Source organism: Myotis nattereri (assembly GCF_964212035.1).
Source record: "Myotis nattereri genome assembly, chromosome: 2".
Classification (NCBI taxonomy): Eukaryota; Metazoa; Chordata; class Mammalia; order Chiroptera; family Vespertilionidae; genus Myotis; species Myotis nattereri.
This window is the reverse complement of record NC_138076.1, coordinates 110706666-110721939: the sequence shown is the minus strand read 5'-3', so window position 1 is coordinate 110721939 and position 15274 is coordinate 110706666. Positions and strand designations below refer to the sequence as shown.

The 15274-nt window shown below is 43.8% G+C and overlaps 1 protein-coding gene across 1 annotated transcript in view; it reads right to left on the bottom strand.

Moving 5' to 3' along the window:
* The window catches only part of BRCA2 (BRCA2 DNA repair associated), a 77456-nt gene extending 77160 nt beyond the window's left edge, over positions 1 to 296 (bottom strand). The window contains exon 1 of the mRNA XM_081083568.1: positions 137 to 296. The gene's annotated coding sequence lies outside the window, so the exon portion shown is untranslated. The remainder of the gene's footprint in view (positions 1 to 136) is intronic.
* Between the last annotated feature and the right edge of the window lie 14978 nt (positions 297 to 15274).

Here is a 15274-nt window from a genome sequence, read left to right as displayed (position 1 = left end):
CCAGAGCCCGCCCCCGAGCGGGCGGCGCGGCCGAGTCCCCGGAGCGGGGCCGAGCGAGAGGCCGGTCCATCGTCCCCACCCGCGCGGGGCTGGCAGCGACCGCCGGTGGCCGCTCGCGTCCCCCCGCAGCACTGACCGCCTCCCCAGACGCCGCTCCTCGGACTCCGCAGGCTCTCCCGGCGGCGGCCTCCTCTCGAGCGCCCGCAGCCGGTCCCCGCCGGGCTTTCAACTGCTCGCGCCAAAGCCAAGCGGCCACACGCCTCCCGATGACGTCACGACGCCGTCCGCCGCGCGCGCCGCCCGGAAGCCCGGCAGGCCCCGCCCCCGACTCGGCTGGCGAGCCGCGGGGCCTGGCGGGACTGCACGGGAGTCGGTCTGGGGCTGTGTAGGCGGGGCCTCTCCGGAGCCTCCCCAGGGCCGCCCGTGAGCGCTCCGCGACTCGGTCCCGATCCCGTAGCTGAGCTTGTCTCGCGCTGGGGCTCTCGGCCTCTGTCTCTGACAGGCCTCTGTTCCGGCCGCAGCCGCCAACCTTGGAAACCCGGTGTGGCCCTTGGAGGATGACCGTTTCGGTCTCCTGCTCCCTGTGGAGTGGGCGGGCTGACAGGTGAAGCCAGGGGACTTCAGCTCTAGTCCTGTGATGCTCTTAGATAGCAGGTTCAAGAACTCTGAGCCTGTCTCCCTGCCTGAGAAATGGGGAACCCACCGTAACTCTTCTGTGGTGTCAGCTCTGCAGGATGCCCTAGAGCCCTTACAGTCTTGGGGTACTGACCACCCTGTGTGAGCCTGTCGTCCCCTTCAAACTTCCCCGGAAGGCAGGACCCTGTCCTCATCATGCACAGGGTCTGACATGCCCACAAGGCTTACTTCCGGTTTGTTTATGGCCTGGAAAGCCTTCTACTGGGTTCTGGAGGTGGGAGCTGCCCTTGGGCCCTGCTGCTTCTGGAAGGCTCTTGAGCTGTAAGCAGCAGAAGCAGCCTTGGATTAGAAGAAGGGTGGGCTCCAACTGCCCATCAGCAGATGAGTGGGTAAAAAAGCTGTGGTACATTTACACCATGGAATGCTATGCATCGGTAAAAAAGAAGGATCTCTTACCCTTTGAGACAGCATGGAGGGACCCGGAGAGTATGATGCTAAACAAAGTAAGCCAGTCAGAGAAAGACAAGTATCACATGATCTCACTCATATGTGGAATCCAAGTAACAAAATAAACTGAGGAACACAGTGTTTCCAGAGACATGGAAGCATGGAACAGAGTGTGGAATCCCAGAGGCAAGGCGGGGGAGGGTGGTTGGTTGGCAAGAGATTAACCAAAGAACTTGTATGCATATATGCATAACCCATGGGCACAGACAATAGTGTGGTGAAGGCCTGGGGTGGGGGCTGGGGGGCGGGCAGGTGTGGCTAGAAGGAATCAAGGGGGGGGGGGCATCTGTAATACTTTAAACAATAAAGATTTTTTTTTCCTATTGATTTTTAAGGTGAGTGGGAGAGAGAGGGAAAGACAGAGAGAAACATCGATGTGAGAGAAACACATCGATTGGTTGCCTCCTGCACATGCCCGGACCAGGGCCCGGGCCGGGGAGGAGCTTGCAACCAGGGTATGTGCCCTTGACCAGAATCAAACCTGGGACTCTTTGGTCTGCAGGCCAATGCTCTACCCACTGAGCCAAATCGGCTAGGGCTAAACAATAAAGATTTAAAAAAAGAAAAAAGGTGGGCTCTACTTGCTTCTGTAGGTATCATTTCAGTTTGATCATAACCCTCAGCTGACTAATACAGAGAAATACCAAAGCTTATGATCACCTAGGTCTGAACAGCAAAGAACACAGGTCTGGGATCCTTATCTAACAATAGTTGCGCTTATTGAACACGTGAGTCTGCTTTGTGCTTCACAAGCAATAGTACATTTTAATCTTACAATAATCCTATAAATTGGTTAGTACAGATACTTGTTAGGTCTGATCCCCCCTCCCCTGGGAACTGACCTTTAGGCCACTTCACAATGGGCACTCCGCTTGCTTAGATCACGTTCCACTTGCTAAGACCATTATCTCTCCCCTCCAGAGTTTCCTGGAATCCAGGCCTGCACAGAGAATTCTCCGCCCAGAAAAAGCCCACCTAGAGTCCTTTAAAAACTTCTGACTCCCCGTCTTTGGGTGCTGGCGCCATTTGGGGGCTCAGCCCCTCTGGGTTTCTAGATGACCTAATAAATTCATAATTCTTCACCCCTTTTGGCCTCATGTGTTCCTCCTTCGACGACCCTAACAGTACTGTCATAAGGGGAAACAATCAGTTAAGTAACTTGCCTGGTAACAAGGCCCAGGTTTTAATTCAAGTGGGTTTGATGTTAGATACTATCCTGCTATTAAATCTGCATTTACCCTCTAAATCAGAACAATTTGCTTACCCTCACATGTTTTTGGCGGACGGTGGGGGGCATGTCATACAACCCTCTGAAATATATTTTCTCTCACTATATACATCCCTCCCCTTCCATAACTTTATGGTCCCTGTGCCCTGCCATAGAAATGTATTTTCTTCCTTACACTCTTCTAGTATAAGGTTGTTCAAATAATTTACTCCTTGTATTTGTTTTATTATATGCTTTAAAACAGGATCTCTAAAATGGTACATTACTATTGGAATAAATAAATGAGTGGCTAACTATAGCATGAGTGTGAATAAGTCAGCAATGAAAAACAGCTTTGAAATAAAGATTCAGGAGCAGTGAATTGAAAAGATGGAGAAGAGCAATTTGAATCAGGTGGTAATTAGGCCTCTGTAGGTAGGTAGCTCTCCTCCCACCACTCCCTTCAACTAGGGCAGTGGTCGGAAAACTCATTAGTCAACAGAGCCAAATATCAACAGTACAATGATTGAAATTTCTTTTGAGAGCCAAATTTTTTAAACTTAAGCTATATAGGTAGGTACATTGTTATTAACTTAATTAGGGTACTCCTAAGGCTTAGGAAGAGCCACACTCAAGGGGCCAAAGAGCCGCAGTTTGCCGACCATGGAATTAGGGTAATACACACATCACCCACCAGAATCTGAAATAAGTGGAAAAGATAGGGATGAACCTGAATCAACTTGAACACAAGAAAAAAGGGGCAAATGAAGGCGGAAGACAGAACAAGGACAGATGCAAACTAAATCAGGATATTGCGCTAAGCCTGGACAGCAGATAGAGCACTTTGTCCAAGTCCCCAGGGCCTGTACCAGGGAACACACTATGGGAACACATTGCCTTTGGGCCAGCCTGGACTCTCTGACCACCAACAGCCTGACTGGAAGCAAAACACTGGTGCCCCCACTTTCCTGGCCAGGACGGGGCTGGTGGTGCCCACGAATGCCTGGGCCTACTGCACTGACCCTTACAAGAGGGCACAGCTTAAGGCCATTCTCTACCAGATGAACCCCAGCCTGGGCTTGCAGCTGTGCAAGGCCAACACCTAGGAGGCAGGTGTGCAGGTGAGCCTACCTGTGCTCAGGTCTGTACAGTGCTCACTGGGCCTTCTCAGCCTGCACAGCTGCTCTCCTTGGGGCTGTAGAGGCCCCACAGTACCCCTACCAGCCTGGGACTACTATTCACTAGTGCTGAGCCTCAGGGGCTTGGTCCAGCTGTGGAAGGATGGGAAGGATGAGAAGGACAAGGAGAGGAAGGAGCTTTCGGGTCCCACAGAGGAAAGCCAGCAGCAGCAGAAGTCACCACCAAGGCCAGGGTTGAAAGAGGACAAGCAGGAGAAACTCTGGCAGCAGGACAAGTTGGGGGAGGAAGATGCCTCTAGTCCTGGGCAGAGCAAGCAGGCCCAGGGAGGTGCCCACCCTCTCAAGGAAACCCAACTTCCGGGAAAAATTTGTCTTCCCCTCCTCAGCCCTCTGACTGGCCCCTTCCTCTCTTTCCGCTTTTCCATTTCTGGGGCAACAAGAACAAAATCTTCCCGCTTCCTCCTTTTATTTGATGAAGGAGAGGAAGTTCTGAAAACCTGTATTTTACATGGCCTCCATGTTTTGTAGCTTTTTGAAGTAGGGTGTCAGCTTTAAGCATGTGCTAACCAAAAGTCTGGCAATCATTATTAATTGGAAATGTGAGACAAAGAAGGGTTGCAATCAGTGAAATATGTGATCAGAATTTTGTTTTGGCTCAATGGATAGAGCATGGGCCCACGGACTGAAGGGTTCTATTCCAGTCAAGGGCAAGTACCTCCGTACCTCTGTTAAAGGCTCAGTACCCCACCCTGGTTGGGGTGTGCTCAGGAGGCAACCAATCGATGTGTCTTTCTCACATTGATGTTTCTCTCCCTCTCCCTCTCCTTCCACTTTTTCTATACATCAATGGAAAAATATCCTCAGATGAGGGTTAACAAAAAAGAGAGAGAGAGAGAGAGAGAGAGAGAGAGAGAGAGAGAGAGAGAGAGAGAGAGAGAAGGAAAGAGAAGAGAAGAGAAGAGAAGAGAAGAGAAGAGAAGAGAAGAGAAGAGAAGAAAACAAAACAGAGATAGTGTGAGAGACTGCAGGGAGAAGAATCCCAGAGTAATCCTTCACAGATGAGACACTGAATTAATGTAGTTACCTTGAGAACAGCTGTGAATGAGGTTAAACAGGCCTTTTGCATTTCCTATACAAAGTCACAAGCTTTTCTAGGAATAAAAGACTCTTCCTCTTTATTTTCCATTTTTGGATCCAAAATATGGCAATTTTTGTGTGTAAAGATTGTAAGACCAGATGGGAGAGTGCTTATGTGAAGTGCATTTCTGGAACTAGTAAGGTAAAAGTGCGTGGGCAATGATGTTAAGTGGAGGAAGAATGTGTTTCCTAATGGAGCGTGACTTAATGCTGTCTCATTCATCATGGCATCCTCCATGCCAGACATATTTTTGGTTTAGGGTTAAGTCAATAGTCAGTCCTTTTATCTTGAATATTTGACTGAGTCAATATATAATATTTATTATAATATTAATACCACATTCTTGGTTGTATTCAAGCAGCCTAAATAGTGTGCTAAGTCCCAATAGGTACTTTATGAGGAAAATTGGCTCCACTATAACCATCTATACCAGTGATGGCGAACCTTTTGAGTTTGGCGTGTCAGCATTTTGAAAAACCCTAACTTAACTCTGGTGCCATGTCACATATAGAAACTTTTTTGATATTTGCAACCATAGTAAAACAAAGACTTATATTTTTGATATTTATTTTATATATTTAAATGCCATTTAACAAAGAAAAATCAACCAAAAAAAATGAGTTCATGTGTCATGTCTGACACACGTGTCATAGGTTCACCATCACTGATCTATACTAATAATAGAGGAATATGCAAATTGTCTGGAACACTGTCACAGTAACAGTAACGACCAGCAGGCTGTGTGGGATGACCCGTCCGGCATGGGGTTTCGTGAGGGATGACCAAATGACTGAACAGCAGGCTGTGTGGGGTGACCAGGCCGGCAGGGGGGTTAGTGAGGGATGACCAAACAACTGAACAGCAGGCTGCATGGGGCAACCAGGCTGGCGGGGGGGGGGGGCAGTTAGTGGTGATCAGGCAGGCAGGCAACTGAGCAGTTAGGAGCCAGCGATCCCAGATTGTGAGAGGGATGTCCGACTGCCAGTTTAGGGCCGATCCCGGGGATAGGGCCTAAACCGGCATTCAGACATCCCTTGAGTGGTCCCGGATTGGAGAGGGTGCAGGCTGGGCTGAGGGGATCTCCCCCTCCCACCCAGCCCCGTGCATGAATTTTGTGCACTGAGCCTCTAGTTAAAAAATAATTTTAAAAAACAACTCTCCTAATGATTTTGTTGCAGAAGCTGTTTATTTTATAAATATTGTGTTTCAGATAAAATTAAATGGATTTGAACATAGAGAATATTGTTCTACTTTACGTTTTGAAATTTGTATTAAAGTGTAAAATATGGACAGATAAAAAAATAGCCTGCTATATTTGATCAACATTTAATTAACTCACCCCTAATACCTTGGCAGGGCCAGACCAAATGATTTTGCGGGCCTTATACGGCCCAAGGGATGGACATTTCCCACCCCTGTACTGGATCAACTGTCCTCAAAGGCACAAAAATCCTTCTCCATTTATACTCCTGCATTGGGACCACTTTTCATCCTCTGCAGCCCAGGGCTTGGTTCTGAAATTCCATCACAGGTCTAGCAAAACACAAACTCCTTCCTTCCTCATTTTCCCTCACTTCTGCCTCCCAATGGTCTCCATCATTTCCACAGGAACAATTTTAGAGTGAGTAATGACAACAGAAAGAAGGGTGGGCATAGAAAAGAAGAGGGGTCTTTGGGGTGAAGAAATGTTCAATTTCTTGCTCTGGGTTTTGCTTACGTGGGTGTTTTCAAATTCATCAAGCTGTACACAGGTGTTGAGTCCTTTAATATGTGTATTTAAAACTTTTCTTTTGCTTATATGTGTGTGTGTGTGTGTGTGTGTTGTGTGTGTGTGTGTGTGTAAAAAAAATATATATATTTCTAATTGGGGTAAAATACACACAATATAAAATTTACCATTTTCACCATTTTAAGGGTACAATTTAGTTGCTCTAAGTATATTTACACGGTTGTGCAACCATCACCAGCATCCATCTCCAGAAATTTCATCTTGCAAAACTAAAACTCTTCCTAGTTAACAGTTCTCAATCCTGCCCAACCATCGTCTACTATCTGTCCCTATGAGTTTGACTGCTCTGGTGCCTCATAAGTGGAATCATACAGTATTTTTCCTTTTGTGACTGGCTGATATTGTTCTAGTCAAAGAGGAATCCTTGGAGGCAGCCAACTCTATCTTACAGAAGATCCTGTATAAATGAGCATTCTTCAAGGAGACGCCTGTCCTGTAGGTGCAATGGATGCAAGAACTGCTCGTGTGTTCATTGTGTGAAAGACTTCTATTTATAACATATCCTTGCTCAGACATGCTGAATCCATTAACCAGAAGCACTTTATTTTCTGCCTCTCTCAACACACTCCTCACCATATTTTTTAACATTAAAAAAATCTTAAAGTCACAATTTGAAAAAACAGCTTACATTTCCAGAGTGAATTTTGTAGTTTACTGTTATGAAGTTTTTTACATGTGTATGATTTTAAGTATTGACATGTCTGTAATTTGAGTGAATTATGCTGATGGTATCACCATCTCCTAAAATTGTGTTAGTTATGTTTTTTGGGGGAAATTGAAACTTACAAGAACTTACTAGCACATGGTGCTGGAAAAACTTGGTTTCCACATGTCACTAATCATTATAAAATGTTCTATATTGATGCACTGATAATAAACATGAAATGAAAAAATAATAAATAATAAAGGTACACGGTGAAAATGTGTAGGTACGAGGACATTTGGTCAGCCTGTGGATTATTTTATTAATGCTACTTTGGGTCTGGCACTCTGCAGAGCATTTTCCATCCCTTCTTATTAGTCCTCACAACTCCATTTTCACTTTTCGGATGAGAAAACTCATTTGTAAAGTCAAAGAGATAAAATAACTTCTAAAGTCACATGGCTGGGAAGGAGAGGTACAGAATTCAGACCCTTGTCTGTGTCCCTGGTTTCTGCACCTGGACGCAAGCGTGAGGCTGTCTACCTTACAGAAGTGTTATGGGTCCCCACTGAGCGCACACCTTCTAATTCCAGAGACCATGTGAATTACAGAGCATTCTTTATCCGACTCTGAGTGGCAGACAACTTGTCTACCAGCCATTTGGGGGTGCATCTCGACCCTGGCTATGCCAGCCTACAGTCCTCCCACCCTTGGGGGCCTGGCCATGGCCAGGGATTCGGGGCTGTGTATGGGCCCTCCTCCCATCCCTCCATCACCCATGAGCCCAGGGCCACTGACCTCCTAAGAGCTATCGAAATGCCCAGCTCAGGTGCCACCTGGGCCAGGCTGGCTAGGACCTCCCTGTCCATAGAACCTAGGCTCTTTCCAAAACATCCATCAGAACAGATTTTGCACTGAGGGTCTGAAATGTGGGAACTCTTCAACTTGTGTTGTGGGGATTGATTTTGAATGTGCTATTACCTTAGAGCCATCAAAGGACTGAGGCCAGTCTTTTTTGTTGTTGTTGTTATACTGTATCCTTGAAAATCACCCCAGAGTGTACTTATAAAGCAGGAATTGTTTATGTGGGAAGTGCATTTCTGACCAGGACTTGGAATGAGACACATGATGGGCATTGCCAAATGTCATTAAAGCAGACGCAACATGCAATTCTTGTAATTACATACAGAAAAGTCTTCCCCAAGAGCGATAAACTCCAGCTCCCTAAATGCATCAGAGCTGAGCAGGATCGGGGATGAAGGAAGACTTGAGGGGCAGATGAGGCAAACATGTCCAAAATTATTTCTTCATGACACGCGAGAAGTGGTAGCACTGCTGGAAGAACCCTGGGAAACATGATTGTAAGTCAGTAAGCACCTGTGAAAAGACAGAACAGCCACTGCAGTCCTGTCTCAAGTTTCTTGTGTAGGCACACAATGTTTGCTCATTATATCTAAAATAATAAAAATTGTTATTCTGAAAATCCACTCAGTGATTCTATCAATAAAAACAATTAACCAACCACAGAACTAGCGATTTAAATTTAAGGACACTTTTTATTACTTATCTTATAAAATGGTTATTTTCAGTAACAATTTAGTCTAAGAAAGATACTGTTATAGCACAAACATATCATTTTAGTAAGAGTTTTGTAAATATTATGATCTAAGTTAACATTTATGTACCAAACATCTTCAAATATAGTACTAGAAAGAGTTCACTACTGTTAGTATTATTTTAATTCCTAACTGACCATAAAAAGTTTTGTTAGGACATTCTATAATGCAAAGGGGGGAAAAATCTTCTGGACAATAAGAAATATTTGCATGAATAAACCTAAGCTTTTGTGGTATAATATAAAATTAGTCAGAGAAGTACATTCTCTGACTTTAATGTTTACAACTTATATTTTAAAGGTACTTAGACTATCCGTGGGGGTGGGGTGAGGCAAAGGCAGGAATGTATTGTAAATGTATTTGCAAAAACTTTTACCCTTTGAAATCTTGCCATACTCTCATAAATTAATGTTACAAATATCTGAAGAAAAAGTTTAAAAGAAAAAATTTCAGAAGAAGGATTTTATTCAGTAATACTAAAGAATCAAAGGAAGTGTTAATAGGAGAGAGAAAAGCTTAAACTGAAAAGATATCTAATTTTGTTAGGTTAATTTCCTAAAAGGATGTCTGAATTGTATTCATAGTTCTTATTCTAGGTGTTCTTAAATGAAAAATCTATGATCACTTACTTAAAGATTAAAGAAAGCCAGGGAATATCAGAATAGTCTGGCTTTCTCTTTTCCTTTTCTTTTTAAACTTAAGGTCTCTTTTTCCTGTCAATTTCATGGGGAGAAAAAGAATATATCAGTAAAATAAAGGTGTTTTTTAAAACAGTGAGTGAGCCCTAGTCGATTTGGCTCAGTGGATAGAGCGTCGACCTGTGGACTCAAGGGTCCCAGGTTTAATTCCTGTCAAGGGCACATGCCCAGGTTGCAGGCTAGATCCCCAGTGAGGAGTGTGCAGGAGGCAGACAATCAATGATTCTCTCTTATCATTGATGTTTCTCTCTCTCTCTCTCCCTCTTCCATCCTCCATGAAATTAATAAAAATATATATTTTTTAAAAAATAAATAAATAAGTGAGTCTATAAATATTATTTAGAATTTAAAAAATGGATTTGGGTACTGTGAATGTAGTGATATTAAGTATTACAGAATGTGTAACACTAACTGGATGCCTGGGCTCCTAAACACAGGGATGGAAGAAAATAAATGTCTTGTATACTGCAGATTAAAAATAATGTGTGTAAAGTTAATAGGTAAGACATTTGAGTTCAAAAATAAGCTTAGGGATTTAAAGAAAATCTATTAAATTGAGAGGGGAATCATTTCAGTGACATTTCCAAATAATTAACAGGTTAGAAAAAATAATATCTGGAATCTGGCCCAAAGGGAAGGGCAATTTCTTTCTATTGACATTTGGATGTTTACAATGACGGGTTGAATACAGAGCGACCTTTCTCATTTCTCAGTGGGAGGGAGAAGGAGCCCCACTTCAGGGCCATGGATCCCTCTGTGGGGGGAGCAACACTGTGTAAGATGAGCTTTCATTTTCCACAAGAATTGAAATTAGAACATTCACCTGCAGAAATCCCATAGGCACAATTGCAGAATTTAATTTCTGTTTAAATGATGGATTTTCAGGCAAGTGAATCTAATTTTACATCCTACCCAGGCTCTAAGTGGGCCAAGTAGACTGTGGTCAACTGCACAATACTGGCCTCTTCATGGCATCTATATATATAAAAGCCAAGTGACCAGAACGACGGAGTGAATAGAATGACCAAAACAACTGGAACAACCGTTCACTATGATGCACACTGCGGCGGCCAACCAGCCCAATCAGGGCCCTGATCGGCCCCCAACCTTCTATGGCCCCTCCCCCCGGCCAGCCCGGGCCCCAATCGCCCCCCCACCCCGATTGGGGGCCGGTCTGGCCAGCCAACCTTCCACGGCCCCTACTCCCCACCCACCTGGCCCCAATTGGCCCCCATTGAGATGGGCGGCCGGATCCCACCCATGCACAAATTCATGTACCAGGCCTCCAGTATAAGAATAAAATCCAATTTTATTTTTTAAATTTTTATTATAATTCTTTATTGTTGAAAGTATTACATATGTCTCATTTTTCCCCCCATTGACCCCCTCCAGTCTACTCCCACCCCCTGCCCCAGGACCTCACCACCCCTTTGTCTGTGTCCATGGGCCAGGAATATATGCATACAAGGTCCTTGGTTGATCTCTTCCCACCCTCCCTTCCTTGCCTTCCCTCTGAGTTTTAACAGTCTGTTCATGCTTCTATGACTCTGGGTCTATTTTTGATCATCAGTCTATTTGGTTCATTAGATTTCACATATGAGTGATATTATCTGATACTTACCTTTTTCTGACTGCCTTATTTCGCTCAGCATAATACTCTCCAGGTCCATCCATGCTGACAAGGAACCTGCGACACAGGCCAAGATCCAGGAGGGACCTGCTGTGACTCTGCCAGCTCGACTGGCTCACCTAAGGCCCCTCTGCATTGCTTCACTCTGCAGGGTCCAGCACCGGCCTGGCCCGCAGGGGTCTTTCATAGTTATTAGGGGATTGAACTCTGTTGGCCATTCTAAAAGCTGAAAATGAGCTCAGAGCTCTCTTTATGAGTGGTGATTTATTGAGGAATGGGGCAAAACTGGAGTGCCTGGTTGCTCTAAAATCCCCATGGAGCAGTTTCCATGGGCTGCTTTCATCAGGACTGAGATCTGTTCAGATTAGCAGTCTGCCTGCCCTGGAGAGTTTACCTGTCCAGGTGGTAGTTTTGTAGACTATGGTTTGTTCACTTTTAATTGAGAAATATTACTGGAGAAGGTCTTCAAATATTTTTTATTGTCTATGAGAAGCATAGGAGTAGTTTCTGTTTATATATTTTTAAAAAATCTTAATGGATTTTTAGAGAGGAAGGGAGAGGGAGAGAGAGAGAGAAACATCAATGATGAAAAAGAGAATCACACTGGGGATCGAGCCCACAACCCAGGCATAAGCCCTGACTGGGAATTGAACCGTGACCTCCTGGTTGAGTTATGCTCAACCACTGAGCCACGCCAGCTGGCCTGTTTATATTTTTTATCACAAAAAAACTAAAAGTTCATAATACTTTCAGTCTCTTTATTGTATTTCTGGGGTGATAAATGGAAATAGAATATTACCATTATCTTTCACTTTTCTTTAATATATAGAATTAAAATGATTTGCGTTAAAAAGCAAATACAGAAGCATATAAAGTCAAAAGTGGGAGTCCCATTTCTCAGCCCCGCTCGGAAGTATCAGCATGAAACCCCAGGGTATTTCCTTCCAGTCTTTTCTATGCCATTGATATAGTTTCTACTGGGGGTCTTCAGGAATACAAAGCTATATCATGAAAGTTGGCAGACTTTTGCTAGGAAAAGACCGGAGACTAGTGGTTAGTTTGGCCTCTTCCGTTTCTTTGAGAAGCTGGGTAACCCATCCAGGGCTATATGCCACTTGTTCATATGACTGGGAAACCAGTTTCTCAGATCTAAGGGCCAGAGTAGAACCCAGAATGATGGGGAGCTGCTCACTGCTGCCACCTGCTGTCAGCAAGGGGCACTGCAGGTGCTGCCTGCTCCCAGGTCTCTGGGCTCCCTCAGGATGGCAGGGCCCCGCCAGCACCAGCCTCTTTGGGGCCCTCCTGCGCCTGCACTGGCACACCCTCCCCTCCACAAAGCCTCCCGCTCCATTGCTCTGGAGTTTGTGTTTCCAAATGTAGCTATCTGGCTATTGTTGTTCTGTTAGGGTAACCATGAAAATGGAAAATAAAAACACAAAAACATACACTGCTTCCTCTCGAAAGTGGTATAATGAGCAATATTAGCAAACTGCTATAATCTCCTGGTTACAGTGAGTGGCTTGTCACCAGGTTCCAAGGTAGATTTTTTTCTCGGGTTTTTATAGGCACTCTGTCACCTGGATTTTGGACTCTCACCATCTAGGCCTGTAAATGCCACAGTTCGATGATTTCTTGGTCATCACTCATCTGTGTGTGAGGGGGAGATGACTTATTTTAAAAAGCATTTTAAATCATCATCTTATACAGCACAGCAACTCTTTAAAGAGTCAGTATTTTTTTGTTTTACTTCTCTTACGTTGTTAGGGGGAAAATAACCTAATATATTCAATTCAAAAATTTCAGGCTCCTTATTAATCATGATATCTACTTTTCCAAACAAAAAATATAGGTTTAGGGCACTTTTGAATCACAATAACTCAAGAAAGTGTGAATTGTCCCATTTTCCCTGCTTTTTCTGAAAGAAAGAGATCTCAATGTGAACAGATATTTGCACACCCATGTTCATAGCAGCATTATTCACATTGATTAAACGTGGAAACAACCAAAGTGTCCATCATTAGATGAAGGGATAAACATGTAAGTGGCATATTATTCAGCCTTAAAAAGGAAGGGAGCCCTAGTCAATGGCTCAGTTGGTTAGTGTTATCCCAATACACCAGGGTTGCAGGTTCAATCCCCATTCAGGGCACATATGAGAAGCAACCAATGAATGCATAAATGAGTGGAACAGCAAGTCTATGTTTTCCTTTCTTCTCCTCCTACTCCTTCTTCTCTCTAAAATCAATCAATCTTTTTTTTAAAGGGAATTCAGACACACCCTACAACATGCTTGAATCTTGAGGACATTGTACTAAGAGTAATAAGCCAGTCACAAAAGAACCAATTCCACTTATATGAAGTACCCAGAGCAGTCAGAGTCACAGAAACAGAAATTAGATGGTGGGCGTCAGGGCTGAGGAAGGTGGATGGGGATTAGTGTTGAGTGAGGACAGAGTTTCAGTTTGAGAAGATGAAAAGGTCTGGAGACAGATGGTAGTAATGGTTGCAGAACAATGTGAATGTACTCAATGCCCCAGAACCGTACAACAACAAAAATAGTAAAATTTATGTTATGTATATCTTACTACAATAAAAAGTTTGGTAATGATATTGTGTAAAGACTAGGAAAATTAAGAAAACAATTATTCCACCCAGCCAGCATGGTTGAGCATCAACCTATGAAACAGGAGGTCATGGATCGATTCCCAGTAGGGGGCGTGCAGGAGGCAGCCAATCAATGATTCTCATCATTGATGTTTACTTCTCCCTTTCCCTCTCTCTTCCTCTCTGAAATCAATAAAAAAAATTTTTTAAAATATATTTTATTGATTTTTTTACAGAGAGGAAGGGAGAGGGATAGAGAGTTAGAAACATCGATGAGAGAGAAACATCCATCAGCTGCCTCCTGCACACTCCCCACTGGGGATGTGCCCGCAACCAAGGTACATGCCCTTGACTGGAATCGAACCTGGGACCCTTGAGTCTGCAGGCTGATGCTCTATCCACTGAGCCAAACCAGTCATGGCAAAAAAAATTTTTTTTTAAAGAAAATTATTTCTTTACACTTGTCATGATTTGTATTTTCTAGGTAGACAACTAAGATATTTATCACATCGTTTAATTTTTAGTTGTCAAGACTGCCTGCTTCTTATTTGACTTTAAGAAATATAATGTTGAGGATAATTTCAGAGGAAAACACATGTATAGGTGTATACACAAATATGCCAAGCTGTTTGGAGCTGAAATCTCAATTGTAGGCGCCATTTCTGTGTTCCAGTAAGATCTCTAGAAAAGACAAGAAGAAGAGGCACTCCATGAAGAGGACATGGCCACCTCGCTGCTCTGAGCCAGGCGCCTCTCCAGCAGGTGCCGGGGGCACGACTCCTCTCTACCCTTCTTCTCCCTTTTATCAGCCACTGCGATGTGCTTGCTCCCTGTGGTTATTTCTGGAACTGCTTCTCAGGGCCACACTGAATGGGAATCAATCTCTGTGCTTTGTCAACATAATGCAAGTCCAAGAAATATTTGTTTAATACCTGTGTCTTCCCTACATGTGGCAGACCAGAGTAAATGCAGTCATCTTCTCTGAGGTCATGCAAGAGAAGAATTTAATGGTGCTTTTCTTTTTCTTTCTTTATTATTTTTTTATTGAGTTCAGAAAAAAGGGAGAAGGAGAGAGGAATTGTTGAAGGGCTGCCTCCTGCACGCAGCCCTGGGGACTGAGCTTGCAACCTGGGCATGTGCCCTGACCAGGGAATCGAACCATGACCTCCTGGTTCATATGTCGATGTCCATGCTGGCTGGGCTCTGTGTACATTTTTTTTAAATACTGTCCTATCATTTTCTGATTTTCCTGTGATGATTTAACCACAAAGTTCAGAAATGACAGACTTCATCTTATTCACTTAATCCAGTGGTTCTCAACCTTCTGGCCCTTTAAATACAGTTCCTCATGTTGTGATCCAACCATAAAATTATTTTCGTTGCTACTTTATAACTGTAATGTTGCTACTGTTATGAATCGTAATGTAAATATCTGATATGCAGGATGGTCTTAGGCGATCCCTGTGAAAGGGTCTTTTGACCACCAAAGGGGTCGCGACCCACAGGTTGAGAACCGCTGCCCATTATTCATAGGCATAAAATAATCTTTGCATACTGTATTTGCTTACCAATTTGGTTTCTCCATTTTTTGGGTTAGCCTTTTCTACCCATATTTTAACACTTACTTTACTTTTAACTTTTACTTTTATACATTTTTACCTTATTTG